The 19,394-nt window shown below is 44.3% G+C and overlaps 2 non-coding genes across 2 annotated transcripts; one reads left to right on the top strand and one right to left on the bottom strand.

Moving 5' to 3' along the window:
* Positions 1-13,351: 13,351 nt before the first annotated feature.
* Positions 13,352-13,489, top strand: LOC119925071. Its single transcript, XR_005449742.1, has one exon. It is a non-coding gene; the product is annotated as a small nucleolar RNA SNORA7 (small nucleolar RNA).
* A 5,086-nt stretch (positions 13,490-18,575) lies between these two features.
* On the bottom strand, positions 18,576-18,713 carry LOC119924884. The gene has a single exon (XR_005449564.1). It is a non-coding gene; the product is annotated as a small nucleolar RNA SNORA7 (small nucleolar RNA).
* Between the last annotated feature and the right edge of the window lie 681 nt (positions 18,714-19,394).

The following is a 19,394-nucleotide window of genomic DNA, read 5'->3' as shown; positions in this document are numbered from 1 at the left end:
AATTCTATGTATTTATATTGATGCCTGTTTACTTGTACTGATAACTGCTCCCCCCACCCCTAGACTCTGAGGCCGTTGTGGGCAGGGATTCGCTCTCTTTATTGCTGCATTGTGCTTTCCAAGCCCTTAGTACAGTGCTCTGCACACAGTAAGCGTTCAATAAATATAATTGAATGAATGAATGCAGAGCACTATACTAAGTGCTTTGGAGTGTAATCAATAATCAATGGTAATTATTAGAGTGCTTATTGTGTGCATGACTGTTGGTAAATGTAATCCCTGCCCACAAGGAGTTTACAGTCTATAAGAGGGGCAGTCATGAAAAGAAATTACAGATAGGAGACATAGTAGAATACAATCGGATAAAGTAGATATGCTCTATTGTATTCTATCAGTTCCTTACAGTTGACTTTAAAGAACTCAGTCATCCTGCCCCCTCCTAAATTGCCTCCCTGATTTCCTAATTTTCATTCATTCAATCTTATTTATTGAGCACTTATATGTGCACAGCACTGTACTAAGCGCTTGGGAAAGTGCAATGCAACAATAGAGATAATCACAACCCAGCCCACACACTTTACTTACCCCTGCCAACCTTCTCACTGTACCTCAATCTCATCTATCTCTCCACCAACCCCTCACCCTCATCCTGCTTCCGGCCTTGAACTCCCTCCCCTTTCCTGTCTAACAGACTATCACTCACCCCACCTTCAAGGCTTTCTTAAATACACATCTCTTCCAAGAGGCCTTCCCTGAGTAGGCCCTCATTTCCTCTTCTCCCAATCCCTTCTGAATCACCCTCACACTTGGATTGGTACCCTCCATTCACACCACCCTCAGCCCCATGGCACTAATGTACATATCCGTAATATGTGACCTTGGGCAAATCACTTAACTTCTCTGTGCCTCAGTTACCTCATCTATAAAATGGGGATTGAGGCTGCAAACCCCTTGCAGGACTGGGGCTGTGTCCAACCCAATTTGCTTGTATCCACCCCAGTGCTTAGTGCAGTGTCTGGCACATAGTAAGCACTTAACAAATACCATAAATATTATATTTATTTATATTAATGTCTTTCCCTCTTGACTTAAACCTCGTTGTGGGCAGGGAACACATTTACCAACTCTGTTAGAGTGTACTGTCCCAGGTGCTTAGTACAGTGCTCTGCACACAGTAAGTGCTCAATAAATAAAATTGATTCATTGATTAATTCTCTCATTCATTCAATCATTCATTCAATTGTATTTATTGAGTGCTTACTGTGTTAACAGTAGTCCCCACCTCTAGACAGTAAGCACTTAGTGGGCAGGGATTGTCTCTCTTTATTGCTGTATTGTACTTTCTAGATGATGAGTACAGTGCTCTGCACACAGTAAGTGCTCAATAAATACAATTGAATGAATGAATGATTGCAACAATGAACTGACACCCAAGTGCTCATTAAGGTAAGTGCTCAAGAAATACCACTGATTGATGATTGATTGATTGACATGATTCCTGATCTCAAGGAATTTACAATCTAGAGGAAATAGAAGAGGCCTATTTGTCCAAAGGAAAAATTTGAAAATATCTTTGGGCTGGGCTTTTTGTGTAGTCATTTTTTAAATAGTCATCTCTCAAAATGTGGTAAAAACAAATCTTCTTTCCCAGCATCAATAAATGCAGCTCTGACTGTTCGTCCATTACAAAGCTTGATAACATCTGGTCTCGACTTGAGGTTGTTACCAGCTCAGACCAGTGAAATCTTCCTCAGAAAGCCAGGGAGTGACAGAATGGTGAGGTCTGACAACTTAAAACTGGAAATCATCCAACTCGAATTTTTGTTTTTAATCATTTATCTCTATAGGCAACTAGATCCAGCTATCTGTTTAAATCAGGAAATTTACAATGGTCAAAGACATTATCCAACATATTAAGCATCAAATAAGCATGCTTCATCTGTAAAACTCCCTTTCCTAATTGAGCATTGATTGATTTAGCCCAGCTTTGAAAATCGCAGCTGCAGCTGCCTTGCAAAATGGTAAAGCTTGTCTACTATGTGGGGTTATTTGCCTCACTGTCTCACAGATTCACCATCTCTGTGGCTCTGCCAACTTGCCTGTTGTGCAACCCTGGGCAAGTCACTTAACTTCTCTGAGCCTCAGTTTCCTCATCTGTAAAATAAGAAGCACCACGACCTAGTGGAGTGAGCACGGATCACGGGTTCAAATTCCGGCTCCGCCAATTGTCAGCTGTGCGACTTTAGGCAAGTCACTTAGCTTCTCTGTGCCTCAGTTCCCTCATCTGTAAAATGGGGATTAAGACTGTGAGCCACTGTGAAACAACCTGATCGCCTTGTATCCCCCCAGTGCTTAGAACAGTGCATTGAACATAGTAAGTGCTTAACAAATACCATTATTATTATTATTATTAGTCCCACTCTGCCACTTATCTGCTGTGTGAACTTGGATCAGTCATTCATCCACTCATTCAATCATATTTGTTGAGCGCTTACTGTGTGCAGAGCACTGTACTAGGCACTTGGGAGAGGACAATACAATAAACTGACCCTTTCCCTGCCCACAACGAGCTTACTTCATCAATCTTAGGCATGGCCTGGAGGTACAACAACAATAATAATAACAATAATGGTACTTGTTAGGCACTAACTACGTGCCAAGTACTGTTTTACGTGCTGGGGTAGATATAAGTCAATCAGGTTGGACACAGTCCCTGTCCCACATGAGGCTCACAGTCTTCACCCCTATTTTCCAGTTGAGGTAACTGAGGCCCAGAAAAGTGAAGTGACTTCCCCGGTCACACAGCTGACAGGTGGTAGAGCCAGGAATAGAACCCAGGTCCTTCTGACGCCCAGGTTCGAGCTCTATCCACTAAAACCGGATGCAGAATAATAATAATAGTAATAATGATTATGATGATGATGATGATGGCATTTATTAAGCACTTACTATGTGCAAAGCACTGTTCTAAGCGCTGGGGAGGTTACAAGGTGATCAGGTTGTCCCACGGAGGGCTCACAGTCTTAATCCCCATTTTACAGATGAGGTAACTGAGGCCCAGAGAAGTGAAGTGACTTGCCCAGAGTCACACAGCTGACAAGTGGCAGAGCTGGAATTTGAACCCATGACTTCTGACTCCAAAGCCCGGGCTCTTTCCACTGAGCCACGCTGCTTCTCAGCAGTAAGTAATAGTATTCGTTAAGTGCTCACTTCTCCCTGCCCCAGTTACCTCATCTTTAAAACAGGGATTAAAATTGTGTGGGACAGGTACTGTGTCCAACCTGATTATTTTGCATCCAACCCAAATGATTTCAATCATTTGTATTTAATGCTTACTATGTGCAGAACACTGTACTAAGCTCTTGGGAGAGAAAAATATAACAGACTTGGTAGATACATTCCCTGCCAACATAGTAAGCATTAGGTAAATACCACTGATGAAGTGGCTTATCCCAGCACTTAGTACAGTGCCTGGCACATGGCAAGGGCTTAACAAATACCATAAAAAGAAAAAAGTGGGGAATAACTATCTGCTCTCCTTCCCACTTGAACCAGGAGCCCCATGTGTCTGACCTGATTATCATACATCTACCCCAGGGTTTAGGGCAATAACTTGAAAATCCCCTGAATGCCAACATGTTTAATTTCCCAGTCTTGCTTCCCTGAGGTCCTCAGCCCTAGGGGTCAACAAGTTACCTTTGTGGAAAAGCCAATAAGGCATTGTCACTCCTCTGGACATGAAAGTCTGAATCAAGACAAAAGAATTGGGGTTCTGTGTGGTCAGTGCTGGGGTGTGGGATTTGCAAGCCTTCCAGGTGTGTAGACCACCAGAAGAGGAGTGCTGTTCCTACACAACTGAAAGGGGCACATGAATCAACTTTATACTGTAAGCTCATTGTGGGCAGGGATGTGTTGGTTTATTGTTGTAATGTGTAGATGGAGAGTAGAAGGGGACCCAGAACTGAACCTTGAGGGACCACCCCACGGGTAGAAGGTGGGAGGCAGAGGAGGAGTCCATAAAGGAGACTGAGAATAAACAGCCAGAGCTAAGAGGAGAACCAGGAGAGGACAGAATCAGTGAAGCCAAGGTCGGATAACGTTTCCAGGAGAAGGGGGTGGTCCTCTGTGTCAAAGGCAGCTGAGAGGTCAAGGAGGATTAGAGTGGAGTAGAGGCCATTGGATCTGGCTAGAAGGAGATGATTGCTGACCTTTGAGAGGGAGGTTTTTGTGGAGTGAAGGGGATGGAAGCCATATCGGGCGGGGGATTGGAGAGAATTGGAGGAGAGAAATTTGAGACAGCAGGTATGGTAAAAGGGAGATAGGGCAATAACTGGTGGGAGCCATGGGGTTAATGGAGGATTTTTTTAGGAGAGGGGAGACATCGCATGTTTGAAGACAGTGGGGAAGAAGCCACAGAGGAGGTAACTGAGACACTTGGAAATGAAGTGACATGTCCAAGCCCACACATCAGGCAAATTGACAGGGTCAGGATTAGAACCAGGTCCTCTGAATCCCAGGCCCATGCTCTTTTCATTAGACCACATTTTTTCTCCAGCTCCATTTGCAACATTCCCCAAACCACTGTTGTCGGTTCCCATCCTATCCTGCTCCCTGGAAAAACACTAATAGTAAAGAAAACAAAATCAGCACTTGTATTCCTCATCCAGCATAAATGATGTCATTTCCAATCGAGTGGATAAAATTGCAGAGGATCACCTCTGAATCCGCAGGGCAAGCTACCTAGCATAGGTACTCTGATCACTGATTGAGGCCAGGATCCTCAACCCTTTCCTTAGAGATGAGGAAATGGGGGCAGACACACCCCAATAATCGTCAGAACAGCCCATGCATTTTCTCCTAGATGAGTGAGTGGGGCAGGTTGTCATCGGACCCCACTGTGTGTGTGTGTGTGATAATTAATAATAATTATGGTATTTGTTAAGCGCTTACTATGGGCTGGGCACTGTACTAAGCGCTGGGGTAGATACAAACAAATCTGGTTGAAGTGTGTCAACAGTCTCGATCCCCACTTTACAGATGAGGTAACTGAGACACAATGAAAGTGAAATGACTTGCCCAAGGTCACAGAGCAGACAAGTGGCAGAGCCGGGATTAGAACCAAGGACCTTCTGACTCCTAGGCCTGTGCTCTATCCATACGCCACAGTGTATGAAAGAGATTGTCACCGTCTCTCTCCTGAGGAAGGGAGCAAGGACTGACGCAGGAACCCTGCCCCCTGGATGGATTGGGGCTCTGGGAGAGGCCCCCCTCAAAACGGGGGTGACGGGTGGGTGGAGTAGGAAGAAGCCGCAGCTGTGACTATTTTCCCGAACAGCAGTTACACCACAGATGGCTCCTCAGTAGGGAATAAGTTAAGATGGCTTTGAAGCCCCTGGCACTGGGGCTGTTGCAAATCCCGAGGCCCTCTCTCTCGACTCCCCGCCTCTCCCTCGCAGTCCTTGTTTTCTCCCTGCCCTGCCTTTTCCCACGCTGTTCCCCAGCATCCCATTTCTCACTGGACCTCCCCGAGTTCTCGCCATTTCATTTTTTAAAGCAGAGCAGTATCTTTTCCAGGTAATCAGGTGTGAGAGAGGTTTCAGAAGGGAAAGGGAATTTGGGGATAATCTGGGAAGGAATCTTCTTCACAGATGCGACTTTGCCCTGGGTGAAGAATCCTTCCAACTGACAGAAAAGCAGCGTGGTTTAGTGGAAAGAACACGGGCCTCAGAGTCAGAGGACCTGGGTTCTAATCCCAGCCCTGCCAAATGCTTGCTCTGTGACCTTGGGTGAGTCACTTGATGTCTCTGCGCCTCAGTTTTCCTGCTCTCCCTCCTACTTAGACTGTGAGCCCCACCCCAAATTTGCCCTTGCACTCATAATGAAGAGTAGGACTCCTGTCCACTGACATCCTGCTCATAGACGCTCCACCCACTGATGCCCCATCTACTGACCCTCCACTCACTTCACCCCACCCTCTACCTGCCGATGTCACATCCGCTGATATCCCATCCATGGTTGGCCCACCCACTGACCCCCAACCCGCTTGCCACCCTACCCAATGGCACCCCATCCACTGATGCGGCATCCACCGACATCCTTTCGATCGAAGCCCCCACACTGACTCTCTGCCCACTTACTCCCTGCCCACTGGCAACTGGGTCGACCCCCTCAAAACAGAGACCCACCCGATTGAATGATGCCGCAGGCTGACTTCTCCTGGCCTTCACTGGCACAGTGAGGTAGAAGGAGCTGGCAATACCTGACGTTAGCCTCACACCATAAAGCAGGTGGGACACCCTGTCCTACACTGCTCCATCCTTGGGTGTGTGCTTTAGAGAGGTAAATTTCCAAATGATCTGCATCAGACTCCTAGAGGCACTCAACATAGTTGCTATTCAGAGAGACTCAAGAGACCAGGTTCCTGCCCCCTAAAATTTACATCGGATTACCAAACTAATAAATTAAGTGTCTTAATCCCTTGGGTAGAATGGTGCTGTACACATGTAAATAATAATAGCGACTTGGTGACCAAGGGAATGTCTTCTTATTATCTCACCATTGTCCTCAGAGCAGCAGAGCAGGAAACTTCCTCTATTTTGTTTCAATGACTCCGACATGAAGCCCGGAGAGCAGAAGTCACCGCACTTACTTTAGAGGATCTCAATCTTTAGTGGGACTAGAGAAGAAGCAGAAGAAAACCCTTGTTAATTCAAAGGGAGAGGGAGAGGGAAAAAATGGGGAGGGGCTAGAGCCTTTTATCCCCATAAGCAGCGTGATGTAGTGGAAAGATCCTGGACCTGGGATTCAGGACCTGAGTTCTAATTTCCGATCCTTCACTTGTCTGTTGTGTGACCTTGGGCAAGATACTTAACTTCTCAGTGCTTCTGTTCCCTCATCTGCAAAATGTGTATCCAATACCTGTTCTCCCTCCTAATTAGACTGTGAGCTCCATGTGGGACTTGAATATCTTTTATCTACCCAGTGCGTAGTACAGTGCTTGACAAATACCACAATTATTATTATTACCATTAGTACTCATAATAATGATAATAATAATATAAAGCTTTATTTATACGAAATTCCCTGAAGTCCATAAAGTGCTTTGGTTCAGTCAGGAATGATTCATATTCTTTGGCAGTCAGGCTACTGATCTGAATTGTATCTATTTTGGAATATTGTTGATACTGGTCCATTGTTCTCACCTGTGCTTAGTTTCTTCTCATCCCATCATCACTCTGTATCTCCAAAATGTCTTTCTGTGAGGGTTTTCATCTGGAGGTATGGGCACATCCCAGGTAAATGGCACTGCCAGAAATGGTGCCAGAAAATGTCTGAATCCCATCAGGAAAGATTTCCCTTCTGTTAGAGTCTTCAGAACGTAGGAGCATCATCATCAATCATATTTATTGAGCGCTTACTATGTGCAGAGCACTGTATTAAGTGCTTGGGAAGTACAAATTGGCAACATATAGAGATGGTCCCTACCCAACAGCGGGCTCACAGTCTAGAAGGGGGAGACAGACAACAAAACAAAACGTATTAACAAAATAAAATAAATAGAATAACGATCTGAACATCTACCGTGTGCAGAGCACTGTGCTCGCAGCTAAGGAGAGAACAGCAGATTCAGGTTATTCAGAGGCGTGTTCTTGGGGGTAAAGCCCCCTGAGAAGCACGTGGAGATGAGAGGGGAGCGGGGACTTCCTCACTGGTTGAACTCTAGACCTATTTAAGTTCACGAATGTTGTGGACATCTCTGCCTGAGAGGGAAGCTTACAGTGTTGAAGGAGACGAACACTACAACAATTTATAGACGGGAGGACGAAGGAAAGTGAATGTCGTAGTATCGAAGCACTCGGGGTGAAAGGGAGCACACAAGTGGTGTGGGTGGTGCCGGAGGCTGAGGTAGTAACTGGGGAGAGGAAAAATTAACCTGGAAAGGCCTCCTGGAGATGGGATTGTAGAAGAGCTGTGAAGATGGACAGAGCTGTGGCCAGGCAGCTAGGAAGGGTTGAGGGGGTTATGGCAGGAGGGAGGGAAGGAGCAAGAGCTTGGTAGCAAGAGAGACGATCACTCTCCTCACCTTCAAAGCCTTATCCAAGGTCCATCTCCTGCAAGAGGCCTTCCCTCACTAAGCCCTCATTTTCTTTCCTCCCACTCCCTTCTGCGCTCCACTGGGCACCGCGGACTGCTGAAAGGAAACCGCACCCTCCCGCCCTCTGGGAAAAATCCGGAAGGAAGCTACCCAAGGAGCATGGGATCTCTGATAACCTTGAGAGAAAGAGAAAAGATCTTGTCACTGGAAAACTAGCTCACGATGATATGTCCAAGGCACTCCAACCAACTCTCAACAGTTTAGGCTCTGGTTTCCAATCTCAGGTTGGTACCCTGTTCTCCAACCTCTGTTAGAGTAATAATTATAATGGTGGCATTTGTTAAGGGCTTACTATGTGCCAGGCATGGTTCTAAGCTCTGGGGTAGATACAAGAAAATCAGGTTGGACATGGTCCCATGTAGGGCTCACAGTCTTAATCTCCATATTGCAGATGAAAGAACGGAGACCCAGAGAAGTTAAGTGACTTGTCCAAGGTCACACAGCAGACAAATAGCAGAGTGGGGATTAGAACCCAGGTCCTTCTGACTTTCAACCTCTAGGCTACTCCTGACTAGCCATCTGTCCAGATGATGGGCATAATCAGGGAACCCAATTTAGGGATTTGCTCCTAGCTAAGTACTCCACTTAAAGACTCTCCTGAGATTCTTCTAGACAGGGGCAGAGTTTACAGGCTTCTAGGTCTATGAGCTCCTTATAGACAGGGAACATGTTTGCCACCTTTGTTGTGTTGTAACAATAACAATAAATAATAATAATGATACTTGTTAAGCACTTACTGTGTGCCAGGCACCATACTTAGCTCTGGCGTGGATACAAGCAAATCATGTTGGACAGTCCCTGGCCCACAAGGGGCTCACAATCTCATTCCCCATTTTACAGATGAGGTAACTAAGGCACAGAAAAGTGAAGTGACTTGCCCAGGGTCATTTTCAGACAAGTGGCAGAGCCGAGTTGAGAACCCATGACTTTTTCTGACACCAAGGCCTGTGCTCTATTATGCCATGCTGCTCCTCTGTACTCTCCTCGGTGCTTAGTACAGTACTCTGCATGGAATAAGTCCTCAGTAAATACCACTGATTGATTCTTGAGGATTCGTTCAGATGGCTGGAGCCGAGCAAGGCGGGGTCCATTGTTCCACAGGATAAATTCTTGATGGAAACTCCCTGGCTATGGTTAAGTGAGCTCAAAGACATGGTGTAGTAAATTACCTTGCCCCATACCTGATTCATAGCTTCTTGGAAACAGTTACAAATAAGAAAGCTTGCTGTTTGACTCTGAGCTCATCTCATGTTCCAATCAATTCCACCAATGCCTCCTACGTGCCATAGTCAGCAAAAGGCAGAATCACCCGCAAAGTGATGGTTCTCTAGCATCAAAGTGACCCGCTTCATGTGGCACCTTCTCCAAACTCGACTCTAGACAATGGAGGTAGCAAATTCATTAATTCATTAATTCATTAATAAGCAGGGAAAATGTATTACATGTGCAAGACATGAAACGCTGCACAGTTACACACTGGTCTTATCAGCCATATTGGCACACACTGATAGGATCTCAGCAACAACTCATACGTGAACTGAAGGATAGATATGTATATGGATGGATAGTATCTATAGACAAATATAGATATTCATTCATTCAATCATATTTATTGAGTGCTTTCTGTGTGCAGAGAACTGTACTAAGCACTTGGCAAGCACAAGTTGGCAACATATAGAGACAGTTTCTACCCAACCCACAGTCTAGAAGGGGGAGACAGACAACAAAACATGTGGACAGGTGTCAAGTCGACAGAACAAATAGAATTAAAGCTAAATGCACATCATTAACAAAATAAATAGAATAGTATATATGTACAAGTAAAATACATAGAGTAATAAATCTGTAAAAACATATATAAAGGTGCTGTGGGGAGGGGAAGGAAGTAGGGCGGGGGGATATCTATTAAGATAGATAGATATCTGTTAAGATATCTATAGACTTGTCTATAGCTCCTCCAGACTATAAGCTCAGTGTGAGCAGGGGACATGTCTACCAACTCTGTTATACAGTACTCTAAGTACCTAGTACAGTGCTCTGCATAGAGCAAATGCTCAATAAATGCAATTGATTGATTGATTGACATACCCTATATTAAGACATGGGAAAAGTTAAATGGATGAGAATTAAATCAGGTGCCTGACTCAAGAGGGCTTGCAATCTAAGAATAAGATGCAATTGGCAACAGACACCTAATGAAAGGCAAAGCAATAAAAGAGCAAGGACAAGGAAAAATCCCCCAATAAAATACAAGGACAACAATAAATACATTTGGCATGAATTATCCTCAGTGAATACGGTCTCAAAATTATTCTGTCCTTTTTTAATAAGGCCAAGGTTTTTAATAAGGCTTTATTTTTTAATATTGCAAAATATCTGACACTGTCTTTTGTTTTAATGACATTCATTAAGGGCTTATATGCCAAGCATTCTACTGAACCTGGTGATAGATAGTTAGATGTAAGATAAACAGGGCAGACACAATCCCTGTCTCTCACCAGGTTTATTAATTAAGAGATAGGGAACAAGTATTGCAACCATATTTTACAGATGAGAAAGCTGGGGAACAGAGAGGTTAAGCAACAGGCTCAAGGACACACCGCAGGTCAGTGTCAGGGCTGGGATTAGAATTCGGGTCTCCAAGCCTTATGCTCTTCCACTAGGCCAAAATCTATGTTTTTGAAAGATTATTCTGATCATTTGGCATGAACCTGGCTTTCCCAGACTTTTTAAGAAGTCTTAAGAAGCAGTGTGGCTCAGTAGAAAAAGCCTGGGCTTGGGAGTCAGAGGTCATGGGTTCAAATCCCGGCTCCACCAATTGTCAGTTGTGTGACTTTGGGCAAGTCACTTAACTTCTCTGTGCCTCAGTTACCTCATCTGTAAAATGGGGATGAAGACTGTGAGCCCCACGTGGGACAACAGGATTACCTTGTATCTTCCCCAGCTCTTAGAACAGTGCTTAGCACATAGTAAGTGCTTAATAAATACCATCATTATTATCATTATTATTACATCTTCTAGTTGGTTTTACAGCTCAACCGCCAAACCTTGAAGTCTGTAGAGAAACGCGAAAAGATTGGATGGTGGGAAATGAGAGAACTCTACCCATTTCAAAAAGGGAGAGCTGATGTTGACAGAAGTTCAGAAAGATGTGGCTGTTAGTTGAAGAGTCTTTCAGAGGGTTTCATAACTAGACCAGCCTGCAGCCTGGTTGTTCAAGAAATCGCTATTGATTTTCTGGTACAATGTTTGTTTTTCCAAAATACCCTGTGAAGTTGAAAAACAGCATGGCCTAGTGAAAAGAACACAAGCCTGCAAGTCTGAGGACCTGGGTTCCAACCTCAGCTCTGCCACCTACCTGCTTGGTGACCTTGGGTAAGTCACTTTACTTTCATTCATTCATTCAGTAGTATTTATTGAGCTCTTACTGTGTGCAAAGCACTGTACTAAGCTCTTGGGAGAGTATAATATAATAATAAACAGATACAGTTCCTGGCCCCAATGAGCTTGCTTCTCTGTGCTTCAGTTCCACATCTGTAAAATGGGGACTCAATACCAATTCTCCTACTTAGACTGTAAACCCCATGTGGGATACTTAATTTGTATCAATATTAGTTTTTAGAACGGTGCTTAATGCATAGTTTGGGAGAAGCAGTGTGGCCTAGTGGCCTCCCCAGCTCTGCCAAATGCTTACTGTGTGACCTTGAGCAAGTCATGTCACTTCTCTATGCCTCAGTTTCCTCAGCTGTAAAATGGGGCTACCTGTTCTCCCTCCTACTTAGACTGTGAGCCCTATACGGGACAGGGACTGTGTCTGACCTAATTAACTTGTACCTACCCCAGTACTTAGAACAGTGATTGACACATAGAAAGCATTTAACAAATACCATAAAAACCAAAAAAACCCTCTAGTAATAATAATAATAATAATGTTGGTATTTGATAAGCGCTTACTATGTGCCAAGCACTGTTCTAAGCACTGAGGTGGATACAAGATAATCAGGTTGTCCCACGTGGGGCTCACAGTCTTCATCCCCATTTTCCAGATGAGGGAACTGAGGCCCAGAGAAGTTAAATGACTTGCCCAAGGTCACACAGCTGACAAGTGGTAGAGCCGGGATTTGAACCCATGATCTCTGACTCCAAAGCCCGTGCTCTTTCCACCGAGCCACGCTGCTTCCCTAAGTACTATGATAAATGGCACACTATTATGAGCAGTACTCCTGATTTTCAATGGGCCTCTCCTTAGCTGTTTAAAAATCATATAGGATTCCATAAAAATTGGTCTTGACCCCATGAAATTCAATGGGGCTATGAAAGAAAATGGCTCTCTAATTGCATGCACATTTTCCAAGTGTGTTAACCTGCTAGAAGATCTCTTGTCTAAAAGCCACTGACCTGTTGTATTAGATTAAAGATCAGAATTGCTCTTTTCAGAAATCCTGTAAACTGGGTTTAAAGGGACAGGCGTTAAGAACCAATAAATCGTATCTCTTTTCTTAAGAGAGGCTCCTTCCTCTGTGTATCTCATATGCACATTATACAGATAGTATATTGGCACTGATTGGATTGTATCTACCCAATTCTTTGTATAGTGCTTAGCACTAGTAAGCACTTAACAAATTATTGTTATTGTTGCTATTATTATTATTATATTTGTTAAGTTCCATGTGTTAGGCAGTGTGGTATAGTGGAAGGAGCATGGGTCTCGGAGCCAGAAGTTCATGGGTTCTAATCTTGGCTCTGCCACTTGACTGCTGCATGACCTTGGGCAAGTCACTTCACTTCTCTGTGCCTCAGTTATCTCAACTTTAAAATGGGGGTTTAGACTGTGAGTCCTATGTGGGACAGGGACTATGTCCTAAAGTGATTAGCTTGTATCGACCCTAGAATTTAGTATAATGCCTGGCACATAGAAAGTACTTAACAAATACTATAAAAAAAATACTGTTCTGTGTGCTGAGGTATAGGTTGGATACAGTCCCTATCCCACAAGGAGCTCAGTCTTTTTAGCAAGTCTTTGGCTCCTTACTACTGATTATAATTTTTTCATTAAAGGAATTTGAATGTACCTAGGCTAAGTGAAATAAATGAGCAGGTGAAGTTTAAAACTGGGAGATCATCCAATTTCAGACATGCTTTTGCTAACCTTTCAAGTGACACGAAACTTGGATTTCCTTCTCTCTACTCCATTCTACCCTCTCAGGGTCACACCTGCAGAGTTTCCAGGACTCAACCAGTCTCGACTACGGGAGGGAGAGTCAAGCAGAGACACATCCATTCCATTCCTAGCTTGGCCAGTGGCTAGCAAGTGGAAGGCAATCTGCTACAAGTCAAAACTCACCCGTGCTGTGCAGCAGCGGTTCGGGAGAGAATCGAAGGTAGACACTCAGGTTTTACTGTGTGTGGAAGGAGGCAACGGTGAACCACTTCAGTATTTTTACCAAGAAATCTCTATGGATACGCTACCAGAACAATTGCAGATAGAGGTGGGGCGTTCTGGGAGAGATGTGTCCATGGTGTTGTTATGGGTCGGAGATGACTTGACAGCATAAGACAAGACTCCATTCTATCAGTACTTTAGGGAACTAATAGAGTGACTTAAAACAGTGTATGTGTGTGTGTTTGTATATATATGTATATATGTTTGTGTGTGTATGTGTGTTCTTGTATATACATAGTAAATTTTATATGTACATCTTTATGGTATTGTAGCAGCATGGTGTAGTGGCTAGAGCACAGCCCTGGGAGTCAGAAGGTCATGGATTCTAATCTTGGCTCTGCCACTTGTCTGCTGTGTGACCTTGGGCAAGTCACTTCACTTCTCTGTGTCTCAGTTACCTCATCTGTAAAATGGGGATTGAGACCGTGAGCCCCCATAGGACAGGGAACGTATCCAACTCTATTTGCGCATATCCATCCCAATGCTTCGTACAGTACCTAGCACATAATAAGCACTTAGAAAATACCATTGTCAGTATTATCAAACGAATACCACCACTATCATTATTACTTTCAGGACATAGATTTTCCAGAGACAGCCCTTTGGGATCATCGTTTAACCTGTCTCCAATTATTTTTCCTTAACCTCTGTCACTCACTTCCCCTTCCATCATTAAAAGATGATTTCTGGCAAAAGAGGGTAGCATTACAGCCGCATTAATTAGCACTCTGCTTCCAAACAGTAACTGCTCACAGAGGATTAAGATCTTTTTTTTTTTCCATACGTGGTGAAGTGCAACCCTGGGGTTGTGAGGTCTTGACTCACAACCTCGCTTTCATGCCTGTCAAGAACGAACACGTGAAAGTTTGTGCTTGGAAGCAGGCTGGAGCTGAGCCAGTGTTGCCTGGAGGAGATCCGCTTCTGCATGGGGTCTGGAGCTCTTTCGATGAGGAAATTGTTCACTTTGGAAAGACGACAAGTTTGAGGGTGGAAACAGCACTTCAGTTTCCCAATAAGCAGCTTGATGATAAAAGCCTGATGATCGGCTGAATCCTGCCCTGGGCCATTATGCTATAAGAGTAGCAGAGGAAATAGGGTCATTGTGTGGGGATTCAGAAGCTGGTGGTGCTCCTGAGCTTGAAGAAAATGTCCCAAGGCACCACCCCCTTCTAAGGAGAAACCAAAGTCACTTTGTCATTCATTCATTCATTCATTCATTCATTCAACCAACGTGGCTCAGTGGAAAGAGCACAGGCTTGGGAGTCAGAGGTCATGGGTTCTAATCCCCGGCTCCACCCCTTGTCAGCTGTGTGACTTTGGGCAAGTTACTTCACTTCTCTGTGCCTCGGTGACCTCATATGTAAAATGGGGATTAAGACTGTGAGCCCCACGTGGGACACCCTGATCACCTTGTATCCACCCCAGCGCTTAGAACAGTGTTTCGCACATAGTAAGCACTTAACAAATGCCATCGTTATTATTATTTATTGAGTGCTCACTGTGCGCAGAGCACTTTACTAAGTACTTGGAAAGTACATTTCAACAATAACAAACAGCCCAACATCAGCAGTCCAATAACACCTTGGGAAGCTGTCTTTTGCAATCAATTTTTGTTGCTTTTTTTCATGGTATTTATCTCCACTACTTATCTCCTGTGTGACCTTGGGCAAGTCACTTCACTTCACTGTGGCTCAGTTACCTCATCTGCAAAATGGGGATCAATATTAAAATGTGGGATAGGGACTGTGTCCAATCCGATTTGCTTGTATTACGCACCCCTCAGCCCCCATTGCTTAGTACAGTGCCTGGTACATAGTAAGTGCCTAACAAGTACCACAGATAATAATAATAATAATAATATGTGCTTACTATTTCCAAGGCACTGTTCTAAGCACTGGGGTAGATACAAGGTAATCAGGTTGGACACAGTCCCATATGGGGCTCAAAGTCTTAATCTCCATTTTACAGATGAGATATTGAGACCTGGAGTCACAAAGCAGACAAGGGGTGGAGCTGGATTAGAACCCAAGTCTTTCGGACTCCCAGGCCCCGGCTCTAACCTTATTGTTCAATACGGTTTCCATCTTTATTTGTGTATTTGATTGTATTTAGAAGTGAAGCATCCATGACCGAAGTCACAAGGGGATTCAGACACAGAAGCACTGACTGGTTGCGTCTTCAGTGACTGAGGCACAAGTGCATTTTGATGTAACACTTACTCCAGAAACTGGGCAGAAACATTTTTTCCTTTCACGGTCTCAGCTAAATATCACACCGAGTCCTTCTTTCTGGTACAGAAGAGTTGTCCTTTGGTTCAAAGGTGACCTTGCTCTCAGAGAGATGTCATTCTGAATTGATGGGTAACTTTGGATGGGTAATTTGACTAAATGACTTGATTATCTTGTATCTACCCCAGCACTTAGTACGCTTCTTGGCACATGGTAAATACTTAACAAATACCACAGTTATATGAGAAGCAGCGTGGCTCAGTGGAAAAGAGCACGGGCTTTGGAGTCAGAGGTCATGAGTTCAAATCCCGGCTCTGCCAATTGTCAGCTGTGTGACTTTGGGCAAGTCACTTAACTTCTCTGGGCCTCAGTTCTCTCATCTGTAAAATGGGGATTAAGACTGTGAGCCCCCTGTGGGACAACCTGATCACCTTGTAACCTCCCTAGTGCTTAGAACAGTGCTTTGCACATAGTAAGCACTTAATAAATGTCATTATAATAATAATTATTATTATTATCAATATTAAGGGACTTGTCCTTAAGCACATGATGAGCTCTTGAGTAGCTAGTAGAAACAGTGTGGCTTAATAGAAAGAGCACAGGTTTGGGAGTCAGAGGTCATGGATTCTAATACCACTCTGCCACTTGTCAGCTGTGTGACCTTAGGCAAGTCACTTAACTTCTCTCTGCCTCAGTTACCTCATCTGTAAAATAGGGTTGAAGACTGCGAGCCCCATGTGGGATGACCTGATTACCTTGTATCTACCCCAGTGCTTAGAACAGTGCTTGGCACATAGTAAGTGCTTAACAAATACTGACATTATTATTATTAGTCCTGTTCACTCCAGTCCAGTTCAGTCCCTTACCCTCCTCCCTCTCGGAATCCAGATCTCTGATCTCTCACCATTTCTCTTTCCGTGTTAAGCTTCTCTATGGAGTCTCCATAGGGACTCCTCACCCCAAAAGGCACCCTGCTCAATGGGGTTTCATGGATTCATTGTTCCTGCATAAAGGCCTGAGTGATGTGCTTTAGTGTCCATTACAGTGCTGCTGACTAATCCCATCATCCTGTCCAAATGACTGAAACACTTGAGGTGGGGGGGGGGGGGGGGAGCAGAGTCCCCCAGGCCCAGAGTATAAGTAGGTCAGTCCAACCAGGGTCCAACGGGTGGGTTATTAACCCTTCGACCCCATGGATTCCTGAAGCGAGGGGGTCACCGTGGTCGTCACCAGTAACAACTTCTGACTCAACCCAGGCTGAGAGAGACTTCTAAATTTGGCATTGCTTGAAGCAGTTTGGGCATAATGAGTCTCTCTGTCAGCTTGAGAAGAAGCAGTGCTTTGCTACCCAACTCACTCTGCTCAACTGTTTTGGGACAAAGGGAGGCCTTAGTCTTCCTAGCAGAAGGAAATCAAATCGCCTCATGTTGTCTATTGTAAGTCCTTTCTTCTGGGGGAAGGTGAAATTCATTTCAGTGAAATGCCTGCCTAATCATAACAGCTCTGGGCGGGATCAATACATGAATTACCTAATGGACTTTGGCAATCCATATCAGTGCCACGATTAATTAGAATTGCAGTAATGAATAGTAACTTTGTGCTGGTGGTTATTACACCTGAAGAATCCAGGCATTGAATTTTCTGTGCTAGGATTCTAAAGGTTTGGGCTCATCCCAGCCTGAACAGGGGCTAGTTGCAATTGCTTGAGCCCTAAAAAATGTGTCTCTCCCTCTCTCCACCTTTAAGTGTAGTGTGAGAATGGATGAGATCATGTCTATATCTCCTTAGAGATATATGCCCCTAGATTATAGGCTGCTAACTAGAATGTAAACTCCTTGAGGGCAGGGACCAGAACTACTAACTGAGAGAAGCAGCATGGCTTAGTCAATTGCCTTTACTGAGTGCTTACTGTGTGCAGAGCACCATATTAAGTCTTGGGAGAGTACAATATAACAATCAACAGACACATTCCCTGCCCACAATGAGCTTATAGTCTAGAGGGGGCCAGACATTAATATAAATAAATAAATCCCAGGTATGAAGTGCTGTGGGGATGGGAGGTAGCTGAATAAAAGGACCATGTTGGGTGACACAGAAGGGAACTGAAGAAAAGGAAATGGGGGCTGTATTTATTGTACTCTCCCAAGTGCTTAGTACAGTGCTGTGCACACAGTAAGTGCTCAATAAGTATCACTGATTGATTGTGAGAGATCATGTGTGAATGTATTTCCAGAGAGCTGTTCTCAGGCACCAAATAAGGCTAATTTATTATCCCCAGGTTGATCTAGCTATGAATTAAGAATTCCCTTCAAGGAGCTTATGTTGGCTTTGATCCCAAAAGCTGGTTCTGGTAGGGGGTGTAATGGAGATGGGAGGGTCAGAGCCTCAGTACTAGATCCTTACCAATAGGTTGGAAAGGGGAAGTGTTTATGGAGCATCAACATTCAGGGAGTACAAAAATCCCTGTCCAGATAATTCAGTGACTTAGGAGAGATGTTTAGATGCACATATCCAAGTTGCTGTGGTTGGCGTCTTATGCCGTCTGGTCATGTCCAATCCATAGCGATGCCATAGACACATCTCTCCCAGAACGCCCTACCTCCATCTGCAATCGTGCTGGTAGAGCATCCATGGAGTTTTCTTAGTAAAAATAGGGAATTGGTTTACCATTGCCTCCTTCCGCACAATAAACACATCTCTGCCCTTGATTCTTTCCCATGCCGCTGCTGCCCAGCACAGATGAGTTTTGACTTGTAGCACATTGCCTTCCACTCACTAGCCACTGACCAAGCTAGGAATGGAATGGTTAGACCTCTGCTTGACTCTCCCTCCTGTAGTCGAGACTGGTAGAATACTGGGAAGTCTCCAGGTGCAACCCTGAGAAGGCACATATCCTTACTCTCTCCCATATCTCCCGTGAGTAATTTATTTTACTGTCTCTTTTCCTTTCTATTCATTCATTCATTCAATCATATTTATTGAGCGCTTACTGTGTGCAGAGCACTGTACTAAGTGCTTGGGAAGTACAAGTTGGCAACATACGGAGACAGTCCCTACACATCAATAGGCTCAGAGTCTAGAAGGGGAAGACAGACAACAAAACAAAACATGTGGACAGGTGTCAAGTCAGCAGAATAAATAGAAGTAAAGCTAGATGTACATCATTAACAAAATAAATGGAATAGTAAATATGTACAAGTAAAATAAAGAGTAATAAATCTGTACAAACATGTATATAGGTGCTGTGGGAAGGGGAAGGAGGTAGGGTGAGGGGGATGGGGAGGAAGAGAGGAAAAAGGGGGCTCAGTCTGGGAAGGCCTCCTGGAGGAGGTGAGCTCTCAGTAGGGCTTTGAAGGGAGGAAGAGAGCTAGCTTGGCGGATGTGCGGAGGGAGGGCATTCCAGGCCAAGGGGAGTACGTGGGCTGGGGGTCGACAGACTTTCTAGACAGTAAGCTCCTTGTGGGCAGGGATCATGTCTATCAATTCTGCTGTATTGTACTTTCCCAAGCACTTAGTAGAGTGATCTGCATACAGTTAGAGCTCAATAAATACCACTGATAAATAGGCT

This window comes from Tachyglossus aculeatus, chromosome 2 (genome assembly GCF_015852505.1).
Source record: "Tachyglossus aculeatus isolate mTacAcu1 chromosome 2, mTacAcu1.pri, whole genome shotgun sequence".
Classification (NCBI taxonomy): Eukaryota; Metazoa; Chordata; class Mammalia; order Monotremata; family Tachyglossidae; genus Tachyglossus; species Tachyglossus aculeatus.
The sequence above is the reverse complement of the archived record's forward strand: the minus strand, read 5'-3'. Positions and strand labels throughout refer to the sequence as shown.